The sequence below is a fragment of the Aotus nancymaae genome, unplaced genomic scaffold (genome assembly GCF_030222135.1).
Source record: "Aotus nancymaae isolate 86718 unplaced genomic scaffold, 86718_ANA_hifiasm-v0.15.2.pri h1tg000067l, whole genome shotgun sequence".
NCBI lineage: Eukaryota > Metazoa > Chordata > Mammalia > Primates > Aotidae > Aotus > Aotus nancymaae.
In genome coordinates this window covers 15,107,327-15,121,392 of record NW_026988482.1, presented here as the reverse complement: position 1 = coordinate 15,121,392, position 14,066 = coordinate 15,107,327, and the positions used below count along the sequence as shown (strand labels likewise).

The window sequence follows — 14,066 nt, the reverse complement described above, 5'->3', positions numbered from 1 at the left end:
GTGGCTCCATCTTGGCTCACTGCAAACTCTGCCTCCCAGGTTCAAGCAATTCTCCTGCCTCAGCCTCCCTAGTAGCTGGGATTACAGGTACCCACCACCATCCCTGGCTAATTTTTGTATTTTTAGTAGAGATGGGGTTTCACCATGTTGGCCAGGCTGATTTCAAACTCCTGGCCTCAAATGATCCACCCATCTCGGCCTTTGAAAGTGCTGGGATTACAGGTATGAGTCCCTTTGTTTTGTTTTCATTGTATAAAGTAATAGTTAAGGTTCAAACTCTGCCAAAGTTCTCCCAGGAAGCGAAGGTTGTGGTGAGCTGAGATCACGTCATTGCACTCCAGCCTGGGTAACGAGCTAAACTCTGTCTCAAAAAAAAAAACCCTGCCAAAGTTCTCAGTCTCCTCCATGGTGATTTAGATGATCAGGTCTCCTATCGAATTTCTCTTTCTGCTGAAGCCTGTCCCGGGGGAGTGCCTTGCAGCAGTGTGGGCCAGCTGCCCTCCCTACCCACTGGGAACGCAGCTTTCCTCTGGAGTCTCCTGCAGTGTCCGGGGATTGCCTTCACCATCCTTCTATGTTGGAGCTCCTGTCTCCCACAGCCCTTGTCTTCCTCCTCCTCCTCCTCCTCCTCCTTCTTCTTCTTCTTTTTTTTTTTTTTTTTTTTTTACAGAGTTTCCCTTTTGTTGCCCAGGCTGGAGTGCAGTGGCGCAATCTCAGCTCACTGCAACCTCCCGCTCCTGGGTTCAAGTGATTTTTCTGCCTCAGCCTCCCAAGTAGCTGGGACTATAGGTGTGCACCACCACACCTGGCTAATTTTATATTTTTTTAATAGAGACGGGGTTTCTCCATGTTGGTCAGTCTGGTCTCAAACTCCTGACTTCAGGTGCTCCACCTGACCCAGCCTCCCAAAGTGCAGGGATTACAGGCGTGAGCCACCGCGCCTGGCCGTCTTCCTCCTTCTTGGTTTACTCTCTCATTTGTGAGGAGCTCATTTTCCAGCAATGTCACAAGAAAAGGGCATCTGGCTATGTTTTTATAATCTGGGCATCCCCATGTGGTGACGTAGTTGCTCAATAAATGTTTGCTAAATTAATGAAAGAATAAAAGAAGAAAGGACTGCAAGAAAACATCAGCAGAGATAGATGGCATTATCACAAACTGAGATATTGAGATGAAAAGGAAACAACGCATTCTGATAATCTGATGTTTTGATAACTGACCTAAGCATTTTTTTTTTTAGAGAGAGAGAGACGGGGTTTTGCCATGTTGGCCAGGCTGGTTTCCAACTCCTGACCTCAGGTGATCCACCTTCCTCGACCTTCCAAAGTGCTGGGATTACAGGCATGCCATGCCTGGCCCAGGACCTAAGCTTTAAATTTATGATTTACATCAGTAATAATAAAAGTTCATGAGAACACTTAGATTTAGAGAACTCATCTTTTCAAATGGCAGTCTGATATAGGAAAGAATATCCGCTGTGAATGAGTTATTTAACCTTGCTGCGTCTGGGCTTCTTTGCCCATAAAACTAGGGATGATCATGCCTACTTATGAGGAAACTGTTGCGTTGGGTGAGAACTAATGGTGGCTAAGCACTTTCACAAGTCATCCTACGAAAATAGCACTTAAATGGAATCAATTGTATGCAAAATAGCACAGTGCATAGCCTTTTGTAGCGCTTGACAAATGGGATTGACTTCCCTTCTTCTCTGGCGAGTGCAGGACCTCTGATTTGCCAACTGCAACAGTTATTATGTTGAAAAGGGTTATAAAAAGCTTAAATTGGGATTCAGATGTGGTAGTGGCCAGACAGTGGTGAGATGCCCTGTTTTAATCTTGGCTGTCACAGTAGCTTGCTGTGTGTTCTCGGGTAAGTATCCCTCCTTTCTAAGCCTCTGGGCTTTCTTCGGTAAAAAGTCTGGGGACTAAGGTCTGACCCTGTCGGGCTCTACCCTTATTCTGTGAGTCTCCCTTCTGGAACCCAACAGACTCCACCCAGCTACTGTGAGCATCATTTGCCTTCAAAGTAGATGCTATCTCTGTCGCTGGCACCAGTCTCCTTAAGACTTGGGGCCTGGAGGTTGATATCCTGTGAGGCTGACTGGGAAGAAGCCCACATCACATTCTTCTGCAATGTAATGCAAAACAGATCCGGCCTCGGCTCCAGCCAGCACCAGAGAAGTGGACTTCATTGTAAAAGCCACCTTGTCAGCGTCAGGCCTGGGTGATTAATGACTCTTTAATCTCACAGCAGAATACCTGACAAAATACGCCTGGGCCAAAAAGGCAGAACAAACCCAATTAGCCTAGTGGACCCTCTCACAAGGTGTGGGTCGCTAAGGGTCCCAGCAGCTTCGAAAGGAAGCCTCTCCCTCCCTGTCCCTTTTAGGTCTGTGAAAGAATCAAGTGGCCACAATGGGGAAGGGACTCCATTAAAAGGAGGGGGCTGGCCAATGAATAAACATGCAGGTTACCGTGTTGATATTTCGCTGAATGCTGTTCTGAAGTGGGGTGTTTGGGGCCTCGGAGGCCGGCGCCCCTGTATTGTGCTGGGGGAGGGACTGGCCATTTGAAGTCAAGGTGAGGACATACTGGGGCAGATGGAACCTGCTTTGTTTGTGAAAGAGTTTTTCTGCTATTTATGCTAATGAGTGGGAAACACTTCTCAAGCATTTCAGATGATTCTGTAATGAGGCCCTGCAGAATGTGCCAACATTGTTGGCCCAGGACAATTTCAAACTCCCACTCGCCACATTAGCAGCCCCTTTCTTTACATGAAGGCCCTTGGAGGGTGAAAGGGGACAATGAAGGAAGAGTGAAAACATCACAAAGAGGGGCTTTTGTTTCGCCTTCCTTTGAACCCTCTCAAAAGCCCAGTTTCAAGGGGTGTGTTGGGCCTGCCTTTCAACGTTACTGAACCCAGAATCCCCTGTTGTTTAGCAACATAGAAAGCTGACCTTAATTGACTCCACTTCTGAACAGGCTTTGTAAATCACTCTGCCCCAGAGTGGAATTTCCTGATGGCGTCCGTGTGTGATATATAATGTTTGTACACAGCATACCAACGTGCCAATGCAATATGCATGCCTTCACATGTGCACAGTGATTTACAGCTTACAACTCACTTTTACATGCATTCTGTAGTTTCATTCTCACAAGGACCCTACCTCTGGGTTAGGAATCGTTATTCCCATTTTACAGATGAGAGAATTGAGGCTCAGAGAAGTTAGGTGACCTGCCCAGAGTCATCTGATGGATGGATGGATGGATGGATGGATGGATGGATGAATGGATGGATGATGGATGGATGAGTGGATGATGGATGGATGGATGGATGGATAATGGATGGATGGACAATGGATGGATGGATGGATGATGGATGGATAGATGGTGGATGGATGATGGATGAATGGATGGATGATGGATGGATGGATGGATAATGGATGGATGAATGGATGAATGGATGATGGATGGATGGATAGATGATGGATGGATGGATGGATAATGGATGGATGGACAATGGATGGATGGATGATGGATGGATGGATGATGGATGGATAGATGGTGGATGGATGATGGATGAATGGATGGATGATGGATGGATGGATAATGGATGGATGAATGGATGAATGGATGATGGATGGATGGATAGATGATGGATGGATGGACGGATAATGGATGGATGGATGGATGATGGAAGGATGGATGGATGGATGGATGATGGATGGATGGATGATGGATGGATGATGGATTGATGATGGATGGATGGACAATGGATGGATGGATGATGGATGGATGGATGGATGATGGATGGATGGATAGATGCATCAAGAAGGAATCAGAACTGTAATTGGAAGTTAGATTTTCTTGACTCTTTCTATTACACAGCAGTTATTCCAGGGGTTGTATTAAATGGATTGTGTCAATGTGTATTTGAAAGAGATATTTTCAGCAATGAGTTTCTTTAAAGCATTATTTTGTGGGTAAAGAAGAACATCGCTAGGTTATAATAACATTTTGGATTCCCCCTTTAATTTCTGGTCATAATAGCATTTTCTTGACAAGACTTCTTCCACTGTGCTCTGGCTGTGCCTGGCTGATTTCTACTCTCCCCCATTCCTTCCTCATCCTCAAGTCACCCAGCTACAGGGACATGGCTCTCAGGTGGGGCAGTACTGGGAGTTCCATCTTCCCTCTGGGATTACGCTTCACTGAGTCCCATCAATTTTAGGGATGTTGTGAGGAAGGTGATCCACCCTGGAATTTATCTAGAAGTTCAGCCACAGTTCAAGTCTGAGAGATACATCTGTACTCTTTTTTTTTTTTTTTTTGAGAAGGAGTGTCTCACTCTATCACCTAGGCTGGAATACAGTGGTGCCATCTCAGCTCACTGCAACCTTCACCTCTAGGGTTTTAAGCAATTCTCTCTGCTTCAGCCTCCCAAGTAGCTGGGATTACAGGCACCCACCACCATACCCAGCTAATTTTTATATTTTTAGTAGAGATGGGGTTTCACCATGTTGGCCAGGCTGGTCTTGAACTCCTGACCTCAGGTGATCTGCCTGCCTCGGCCTCCCAAAGTGTTGGGATTACAGACGTGAGCCACCGCGCCTGGCCACATCTGTACTCTGGAAGCCTCTAGATTAGGAATACTCAACGCCGACTTTGACATGTGTCCATGAAGTTCTGTTATTGAAGACTCTGTGCTGAGAAATGTCACGTGCTTGGCTTAATACTCTTCTGTCACTGTCTTGACATTCTTGATCATTTCGTCTTTGAACTTCGTTTTGTGAGTAAAGCCCAATGAAACAGTGGTGCAGAGGAGAGTCACAAAGCTGCAGTTCCTCGCTATGCCATTCTTACAGAGCTTGATCCATGCCCAGAAGTACAGGAGTCCAGTGGGCCCTAGATGCCCAAGAGTTCCTCGAGACTCAAGGAGATAAGCATGCTCTGCCCACACCTGAGTAAGTGGGCACTGATGGCCCTGAGAAGCCAGGCACTCCTTGCAAACCAGAACAAAAGAATGAAAAATAATAATAATAAAAAAGACAGTGGCAGTCTAAGAAGCACAATTGATCAAAGAATCGCATCATATTCTTTCTTACTCACCTTATGTCCCTATGTTAGCAAAACAGATCCATTGAAAATGACAAGAGAGACCAGGCATGGTGGCTCACATCTGTAATCCCAGCACTTTGGGAGGCCAAGGCAGGCAGATCACCTGAGATCAGGAGTTCAAGACCAGCCTGACTAACATGGAGAAACCCCATCTCTACTAAAAATACAAAATAAGCCATGCGTGGTGACACATGCCTGTAATCCCAGCTACTTGAGAGGCTAAGGCAGGAGAATCGCTTGAAGCTGGGAAGCGGAGGTTGCAGTGAGCCGAGATCACGCCACTGTACTCCAGCCTGGGCAACAAGAGTAAAACTTTGTCTATAAATAAATAAATAAATAAATAAGAACATGACAAGAGAAGGAAAGAGAGAGCTAGGACGATACATAGCTCCTTGTCCTTTCAGTTAGCCTCAACGTAAGCCAAAGGTACAGAGGGTTGAGAAATGTGTGTGTATTACCAAGAGAAATAAAAACAGCAGGGTCAGTTTTGTACAGCACTTTCACTGTTCTGAAAAGAATGTATATACACACATACACAAACACACATACACACATATAGGCTACAAAATAAAAATTCTGCAATTTTGGTGATTCTGCATAGAATAAATAAATGTTCTTATATTTGCATTTCAAACGGCACTATACAAGTTAAAGATGAATTGTAAAACTCATGCTAATAATTTAAAGTTTTAATTTTTCTTCACCTAGAATGACACTAAATAGCAAATAAAACAGGAAATAGCAAATAAAACCCACAAATTATGTATCTAACCGTTTCTGGCAGAAGACCTATAGAAATGAATATCCTATGTCTAAAAAAAGTTCTGTGATCACAGATCTTACAATCAACCCCAAAAGAGCTACTATATTAATGCCTTCCTCCAGTGTTCTTGGTTTCTGTGTGGGACTATCACATGGTGCCACACTGCTCTTTGGGGAAGGGGTGGTGGGTGGGGACCACTAGCTATGTGATCATGGACAAGCCTCTGTCTTCTCAACCTGCAAAAGGGAGGTGGCATATACGATGCCGTTTATCCAGAGTTCCTGTAAAAGAATGCATATGAAGGTGTTTTGGAAAACGTAAAATGTTGTGTATGTATAGAGTGTTTTAGAATTTTTATTACTATTAAAAAACTACAAAGCAGGAATCATGAACATTGCTGTTTTTATTCCCTCTAATTTGTAAATTAGTTTTGAAAGCATTCCTGCCAAATTTGCATAAATTCAAAATCATTTTTTTCTTTTAAACAAATTTGTCAACAACCATTTGGTTGGTAGCATGGAAATTCAATATATTCACAACTTTCTCCCACTTTGCAGTAATATAATATACATCAGTGTTTTTATAGGGCATAGGGGTTTGTCCAAAGTAATGAAGTTTTTTATTCCATAGAAAAAAAGCAGAATAAATATAAAGTTGTTTAAACAGTTTTCTATGATTAAACACTTGTCAAACCTGTGAATAGAGAAATGGTAGGTCGGGGCGGTGGCTCACACCTGTAATCCCAACACTTTGGGAGGCCGAGGTGGGCAGATCACTTGAGGTCAGGAGTTCAGGACCAACCTGGCCAATATGGTAAAACCCTGTCTCTACTAAAAAAAAAAAGAAAAGAAAAGAAAAGAAAAAGAAATTAAAAAAAAAATTATCTAGGTGTGGTGGCTCACACTTGTAGTCCCAGATACTCGGGAGGCTGAGGTGAGAGAAATTGCTTGAACCCAGGAGATGGAGGTTTCAGTGAGCCAAGATGGTGCCATTGCCTAACAATTAGAAAAATAAACAACTTGGTATACAAGATGAGTGAGTCATAATCACATAAGGCCCTATCATAACATGATCTACTGTTTTTATCATAAAGTTTAGATAACTTCTGGATTAAAGATGTGTCTCTCCAAATGTAACAGCTGCTCACAGGTAAAGTCTGATTAACCTGCTTAGACTACAGGGAATGTGCTAATCTTATCCCTTCGATGCTAACATCATGAATAAATAAAGGTCTCTATTATGTAATAAGAACTTATAATAAATGACAGACTGACACAGTAGAATATTAATTGTAGTGAGAGACAAACATGTTCACCCTGTGACTTTGAGGCAGTAACTTCCCTTAGCTTCAGACTCTGTTTCCGCATCTGTACTTGGGATGGAGTGAACCATGAACTCTAAAGGGCCTCCCAGCACCAACATTCTGTGTTCTGATGGCTTTGATTTGACTTGGAAGCCTTAATGCCACCTGAAGTCAGGTGATAAGGACACATGGGGACACCTGGCAGATACAGTTCTGTGTCCTAAGGTGATGCAGCAGATCTGGGGTTTGGGATGCCTGTTCCAAATCTAAATCCAACCTCTCCCTTGGCTGGATATCCTCTTTCATAAAGGGACTCATTATCCCGGAGTGGGAGGCTCTTTCCCTCTTTTCCCGTGATTCAGAGGGGTGGGCTTCACTTTCTCTCTGTGTTCGTCTACCCATCTCCCCACCACGTCAGCATCAGCCCAGAGCCAGCGCAGCAGGTGACTCCCAAGTGTTTGTTGAAGATTGACTTGCAGTTTCATACTTTACTACTTATTAAATTTCTCCTTCTAGACTTGCAAGCACTTTATTTATTTATTTATTTATATTATTTTTGAGACAGAGTCTTGCACTCATGCCCAGGCTGGATTGCAATGGCACAATCTTGCTCACTGCAACCTCTGCCTCCTGGGTTCAAGTGATTCTTCTGTCTCAGCCTCCCGAGTAGCTGGGATCACAGGTGTACACCACCACGCTGGGCTAATTTTTGTATTTTTAGTAGAGATGGGGTTTTACCATGTTGGCCAGGCTTGTCTCGAACTCCTGACCTCAGGTAATCCACCTGCATAGGCCTCTAGAAGTGCTGAGATTACAGGCATTAGCCACTATCCCTGGCTGCAAGCACTTTAAAGATGGAGCCCTCATCAAATTTGTCTCTCTCGCCCTATGGCTTCTTGTGCACCCACAAGGCCCAGCACACAGTGGGAGCTCAGTAGATGGGAATACACATATTTTGAGTAAGCTGGAAGGATACCAATACCCATTTTGCTGAGATGGGATATTCTTGCTCATGAAGACTTCCAGGATGCCCTAGATCAGTCTCAGTATGTGCCTTCTGCCCACCGGTGAGAGGAACAAGGATGCAACTTGTGCTGTCTGGGGAAGGTGAGGACAATAGCTAGAAACTGTCAAGTCCCAGAAACTCTTCCCGGTTTTGACTGAAGATGACACCTTTCATGACCTCAGTCTTTTCTTGCTTTGCAGTCTTGTTTAAAACAGCATTTGGAATATATCCTAATCCTATGACTCAGAAATGGAAAATATTATCAGACTGTTCATAGCAGCTATATTCACAATACCTTCAAACTGGAAACAACATAAATACACATCAGCAGAAGAATGGGTGGGCAAACTGTGTGTTGCTCTCCTAGATAATACACTCAGCAATAAAAATGAGCAATGGATGAATCTCAATAGCATTATCTAAATAAAAGGAACCAGACACAGAAGAGTACATACTGTATTATCCCAAGCAAATGTAGTTCTAAAAACAGGCAAAACTAATTGAGAGTGATAGAAATCAGAACAGCAATTGCCAACTAGGTACAGTGGCTCATGCCTGGAATCCCAGCACTTTGGAAGGCTGAGGTGGGAGGATTGCTTAAGGCCAGTAGTTAGAGACCCCATCTCTAAAAAAAAAATACTGAAAAACTAGGTGGTGTGGTGGTGCACACCTATAGTCCTAGCTACTGGGGAGGCTGAGGCAGGAGCATCACTTGGAACCCAGGAATTCCAGGTTGCAGTGAACTATGACCCTGATATTGCACTTCAGCTTGGGCAACAGAGTGAGAATCTGTCTCTTAAAAAAAAGAACACTGATTGCCTAGGAGGTGGAGTGGGATGTGATGGGCTGGAAAGGGGCACTAGGGACCTTTCAGGGGTAGTAGAAATGCTGTATATCTTGACTGGGGTGGTGGATACAAAACTTATTGTTTGTTAATTAACCTTCAAATTTAAAAAACCCACAGTATTTGGAGCTGAGGTTCCCAGCCTGTCAATGACAGCCTGTCTGCTGGATCAGATGTCAGGAGAGGCAGCTGTGATTCGTGCAGCTGTGGCCACACTGCTGATTTCCTCACATCCGCAGGGGCGGCTCCAGCACGTGGCCCATTTTTCATCCAGGCACTTTGCTGGCACTTGGTGAACGCCTGTCTCTCCCTGGGCTCTGTCCTGAGACCCACAGCAAACTCTCATCCTTCTTCCCATTGGCACTTCTTCAGCTCCCAAATCCTCTCTGTGTTTTCTCTTCTCCAGGTAAATCCCTGGTTTTTCCATCCATGCTTTACCGGATGTGGTTTCCAAACACTTCTTCCTTGTAGTTTCTCTCTCCTGGATATGCCCCAGCTGCCCAAGGCTCATTTCAGGATTTTTTGAATGTTTTTGCTGATGAACTTAACTTACACCTTCAAAGCGATTTGGGAGGAGGTGGACTGTGAACCTTTGTCAAGCCCATCAGTTTAAATTTTATTTTTTCAAATAGAGAAGAGAAATGAAAATGTGCTGGGAATTCCACAAAGGCCCCTGCAAATGACTGACATACATTTAGGCAGACAACGTCTTTATGGGATGCCAGGAGGCTGATACATTAATAGATAGAATTCGTGGCTCCCAAGGAGAGGTTAAAGAGAAGAGCACAGGTTCCTTTGAGTCCACTTGGTGCTCCCGTGTCATCTGTCCCCAGACTTAATCAAGTTATCATATCAACCCGGTGTTTCCTGGACCCCAGCTCTCTGTCTGAATGAGGAAAAAATTTGCAGACAAATTTCTAGCAGCAGGAAGTTGGTGCTCTCCTGCGAGGCTGCATAAAAACTACGTGTAACCTCTCAAGGCCTCCCTCCCGCTCCTGCTGGGAGTTCAGTTCAAGTGGTTCCCTTATTTGATTACGCCTCTCAGGCCTTCTCTGGTGTAGGTATCCAGTTCACTGCCGTGCCCACCGGCTCCCCACGAGGCAGAAAACATTAGAGTCACTCTTTTGTGAAATTATGGGGAGGCTGAGTGGGCCAAGCACTTTTGTGTGTGTGCGCGTATGTGTGTGCATGTATGCCTGTGTGTGAGGAGACACACAGATGTGTATAAAGAGAGGAATACCATTTGTTAGCAAATGTGGCGTTGATTTATAATCACTTGCTTTAGTCACAGAATGACTGAGTGGTACCTTAAACTCTTACGATAAAAAAAGAAGATGGTGAAAAAAAATGCTTCCTAAGTGCTAAATATATATATTGTTAAGAATAATTATTATTCTATAATAAAAATATATGTTATTCTTCTTAAGAGCTTGCAAAAGCCTTATAGAGTGTATGATTTACAATTAATGGACCTAATTCTTCCAATACAGTTTTCTACCATGACTATGTAATTCAAGTTATGCTGCTAAATATTTTATCATGAGAGTAAAAATTATGACGGCCTTTGTAACTGTTTTCATGGGAGCATTTATTATTGGGCTGATAATTGATGGGTTAGTAGATTTGTGCCTATTTGTCTCTCTTATTCGTTGCTTTATGAGTGTTCAAAAAGTGTGGGAATACATGCTGTCAGCTGTGTCCACTCTAGATTGCCTTTTTTCTCTTTTTAGTTTTCTCAAAAATATAAAAGACATACATTTATTTCCCTGCAGAATCACAAAAAAAAAAAAAAGAAAAAGAAAAGAAAAGAAAGGTTAAAAAATCTTTGCAAGGCAATGTTTTGTATTCCTTTTCAGGCAATGTCAATGTAATCGAGGAAAATAATAGTAACATCTTTTTTTTTCATCTCCAGGTGCGGAAGACCTACTTACAACCGGAGAGACGCTTTCAGATCAGCCCAAGTCTTCTGCAGCGCGCAGGAGCTAGTCCTGCTGAAAAGAATGAAATTGGACTTGTCCAGGCGAGTTGCGGACAGCGCTGGGCTGGTAAGAAACGGAGTTACCATTCATCTATTCATTCCCAGAGAAAAAGGGAAATACACCCTCCCGAACTCAAGATGCCCATTGATTTATCCCCTTTAGCTGGCAAGACACTCGAGCCCCAATGTCTTCGGGCTCGTAAGCGTTTTTATTGAGAGAAGGTCCCTCCCAGGTTCCCACAGGGGCTTGGAAGTCAGGGGAGCCGGGAGGGGCGGCGGGGGCCGGGGCAAGAAGCGGGGCGGCTTTTATTTTGCGCCATAAAGGGCTGCACAATGTCTGCTGGAATTTCAACAGTTAAAGAGACCCCTGTGCACAAAGGGGCGCTCCGGCTGTAATCGGGAAATAAATTTGATTTTCTGAATTCTTTGGCAGCTGGTGACAAAGGGCCAGGTATGGCGCCGCGGCGGGGGTGATCCTTGCAGAAGGCGGCGCGCGGCGGGGCGTGCGGGCCAGGGGGACAAAGCGGGCGCGCCCGCCGCGCCACAAAGGCAGGGCCGGGCCAGGGGGCTCCGCGGTGTCCCTCGTCTGCGCCCAGGGCCGGCGCGGCCGCTGTGGGCGGCGTGGGGCAGAGACGCCCGAGCCCCCGGGCCCCCAAGCCCCCGGGCCCCCGAGCCCCCGAGCCCCCGGCCGGGCCGCGTGTCGGGCTTTCCCCGCCCAGCCGTGGGTTCCAGCGCTGCCCCGGAGGCTGCCATCGCTGCTCAGGGGCCGAGGCCAGGAGACCGCCTGAGGGACACTTTGCCCTGTCCCAAACCTGGGACTCCAGGGGCCTTCTGCTGAGGCCGTGAGCAACAGACTTTCAGAGCTTAAATCACTTCGTCAAGAAATGCCCATTAACCCAGCACTTCGGGAGGCCGAGGTGGGTGGGGTCACGAGGTCAGGAGTCCGAGACCAACCGGGCCAAGATGGTGAAACCCCCATCTCTACTAAAAATACAAAAATTGGCTGGGCGTGGTGGCAGACACCTGTAATCCCAGCTACTCGGGAGGCTGAGGCAGGAGAATCTCTTGAACCCCGGAGGTGGAAGTTGAGTTAACCCTTCCCCAATTCAGCCTTTTGCTGGGGCTTTCAGGGGGTCACCAGAGATTCCCCTCTCTGAGAGGTTTATCCAAATCCCCCTGGCTCAATGAACTGAGTTTGCCCGCTTGTCTGTGTTTCTCAGGTTATATTTTGTCATTTAATGTGTCTTACGTGCCTGTCCTTCATGTTCTTCTTTGGCAGAAGTGGATCATCCTTTAACGACAAAGCAGGTGTTGTGGGGACGGGTTATCCCCCCGGAAAGTAACACTACGTACTAGGTCTCTAAGGGCAGAAATTCATCATTCAAAAGCATTAAACTGCCCTCCTCGCTCCCAGCCCTGCTCTGATCTTCTCGGTGTCTTCACCTCCTCCTCTGGCTCCTGAGTTGGCTGCTGCATCAACACCCATCAAACTCTCCTGGAACAGGAAATGACAGCTCACCAGGAGCCCAGAAGGCTCGTGGGCAGAAGCATGGACTTCCTTCTCCTCTTGGAGACACGGCTGAGCCATGTTTCCTTGGCATCACTCTGGAACCTTCGGACAGCCACCACCTCAGACAGTAGCCAGACTTCAGGTCCATTCCTTTCATGTCTAAAATGAGACAGTCCACAGTGCGGATTTTCTTTATAGGGGACGTCAGGATTCCAGAAAAGCAGACTTGGGAAGTAACAAAATGTTAGCATGCAGCTCACTGAGGCCCTTATGCTTGGTCTGGGCAACTCTGTATGTAAAGTCCAATACCTTTAGCTGCTGGTTATAGGTGGCCATATGTTTTGGCCCAGAAATGGGGCTCCCCTGCTAGACCAATTCTTCTGCAGGCTTCATTCATTCACATTCTTCTACTTGACCCTGCCTGTCAGGACCAATAATACCAAATAAACCAAAGTCTCTTGCCTCCTGTCCTCAGAATCTCTCAGAGGCATCCTCTTCCCTGCTGGAGCCATTTTATTTCAGGTTCAGCCTTAATTAAAATCAGCCAGATGCAGGATCTGTATGTGTGAGTGTAGACCTGTATGTGTGAGTGTGGATCGTGTGAATGTGTGAATGTGGATCTATGTGTATGAGTGTGGACCTGTGAGTGTGAGTGTGGACCTATGTGTGTGAGTGTGGATCGTGAGTGTGGATCTGTGTGAGTGTGGATTGTGTGAATGTGGATCTATGTGTATGAGTGTGGACCTGTGAGTGTGACTGTGGACCTATGTGTGTGAGTGTGGATCGTGAGTGTGGATCTGTGTGAATGTGGATCTGTGTGTGTGAGTGTGGACCTGTGTGTGTGAGTGTGGACCTATGTGTGTGAGTGTGGATCTGCGTGAGTGTGGATTGTGTGAATGTGGATCTGTGTGTGTGAGTGTGGACCTGTGTATGTGAGTGTGGACCTATGTGTGTGAGTGTGGATCGTGAGTGTGGACCTATGTGAGTGTGGATCTGTGTAAGTGTGGATTGTGTGAATGTGGATCTGTGTGTGTGTATGGACCTGTGTGTGTGTGTGGATCATGAGTGTGGACCTGTGGGAGTGTGGATCTGTGTAAGTGTGGATTGTGTGAATGTGGATCTGTGTGTGTGGACCTGTGTGTGTGAGTGTGGACCTGTATGTGTAAATGTGGACCGGTGTGTGTGTGGACCTGTATGAGTGTGGACCTGTGTGTGTGAGTGTGGATCTTGAGTGTGGATCTGTGTGAGTGTGGATTGTGTGAATGTGGATCTGTGTGTGTGAGTGTGGACCCGTGTGTGTGAGTACAGACCTGTGTGTGTGTGTGGACCTGTGTGTGTGAGTGTGGATCTGTGTGTGTGTGTGGACCTGTGTGTGTGAGTGTGGACCTTGTGTGTGAGTGTGGACCTGTGTGTGAGTGTGGACCTGTGTGTGTGAATGTGGACCTTGTGTGTGAGTGTGGGCCTGTGTGTGAGTGTGGACCTGTGTGTGAGTGTGAACTGTGTGTGTGAGTGTGGACCTGTGTGTGAGTGTGGACCTGTGTGTGT

The 14,066-nt window shown here is 45.8% G+C and overlaps 1 long non-coding RNA gene across 2 annotated transcripts in view; it reads left to right on the top strand.

Moving 5' to 3' along the window:
* Positions 1 to 13,077, top strand: part of LOC105714861 (uncharacterized) — a 47,674-nt gene extending 34,597 nt beyond the window's left edge. Inside the window, exons 1-3 of one of the 2 annotated variants that reach the window (XR_001106910.3) lie at positions 9,556 to 9,610; positions 10,946 to 11,078; positions 12,426 to 13,077. This is a non-coding gene — a long non-coding RNA (uncharacterized LOC105714861). Of the gene's footprint in view, positions 1 to 9,555; positions 9,611 to 10,945; positions 11,079 to 12,425 lie in introns of those variants that run through there. The other variant, XR_001106911.2, reaches the window with a different exon arrangement.
* The last annotated feature ends 989 nt before the right edge of the window (positions 13,078 to 14,066 follow it).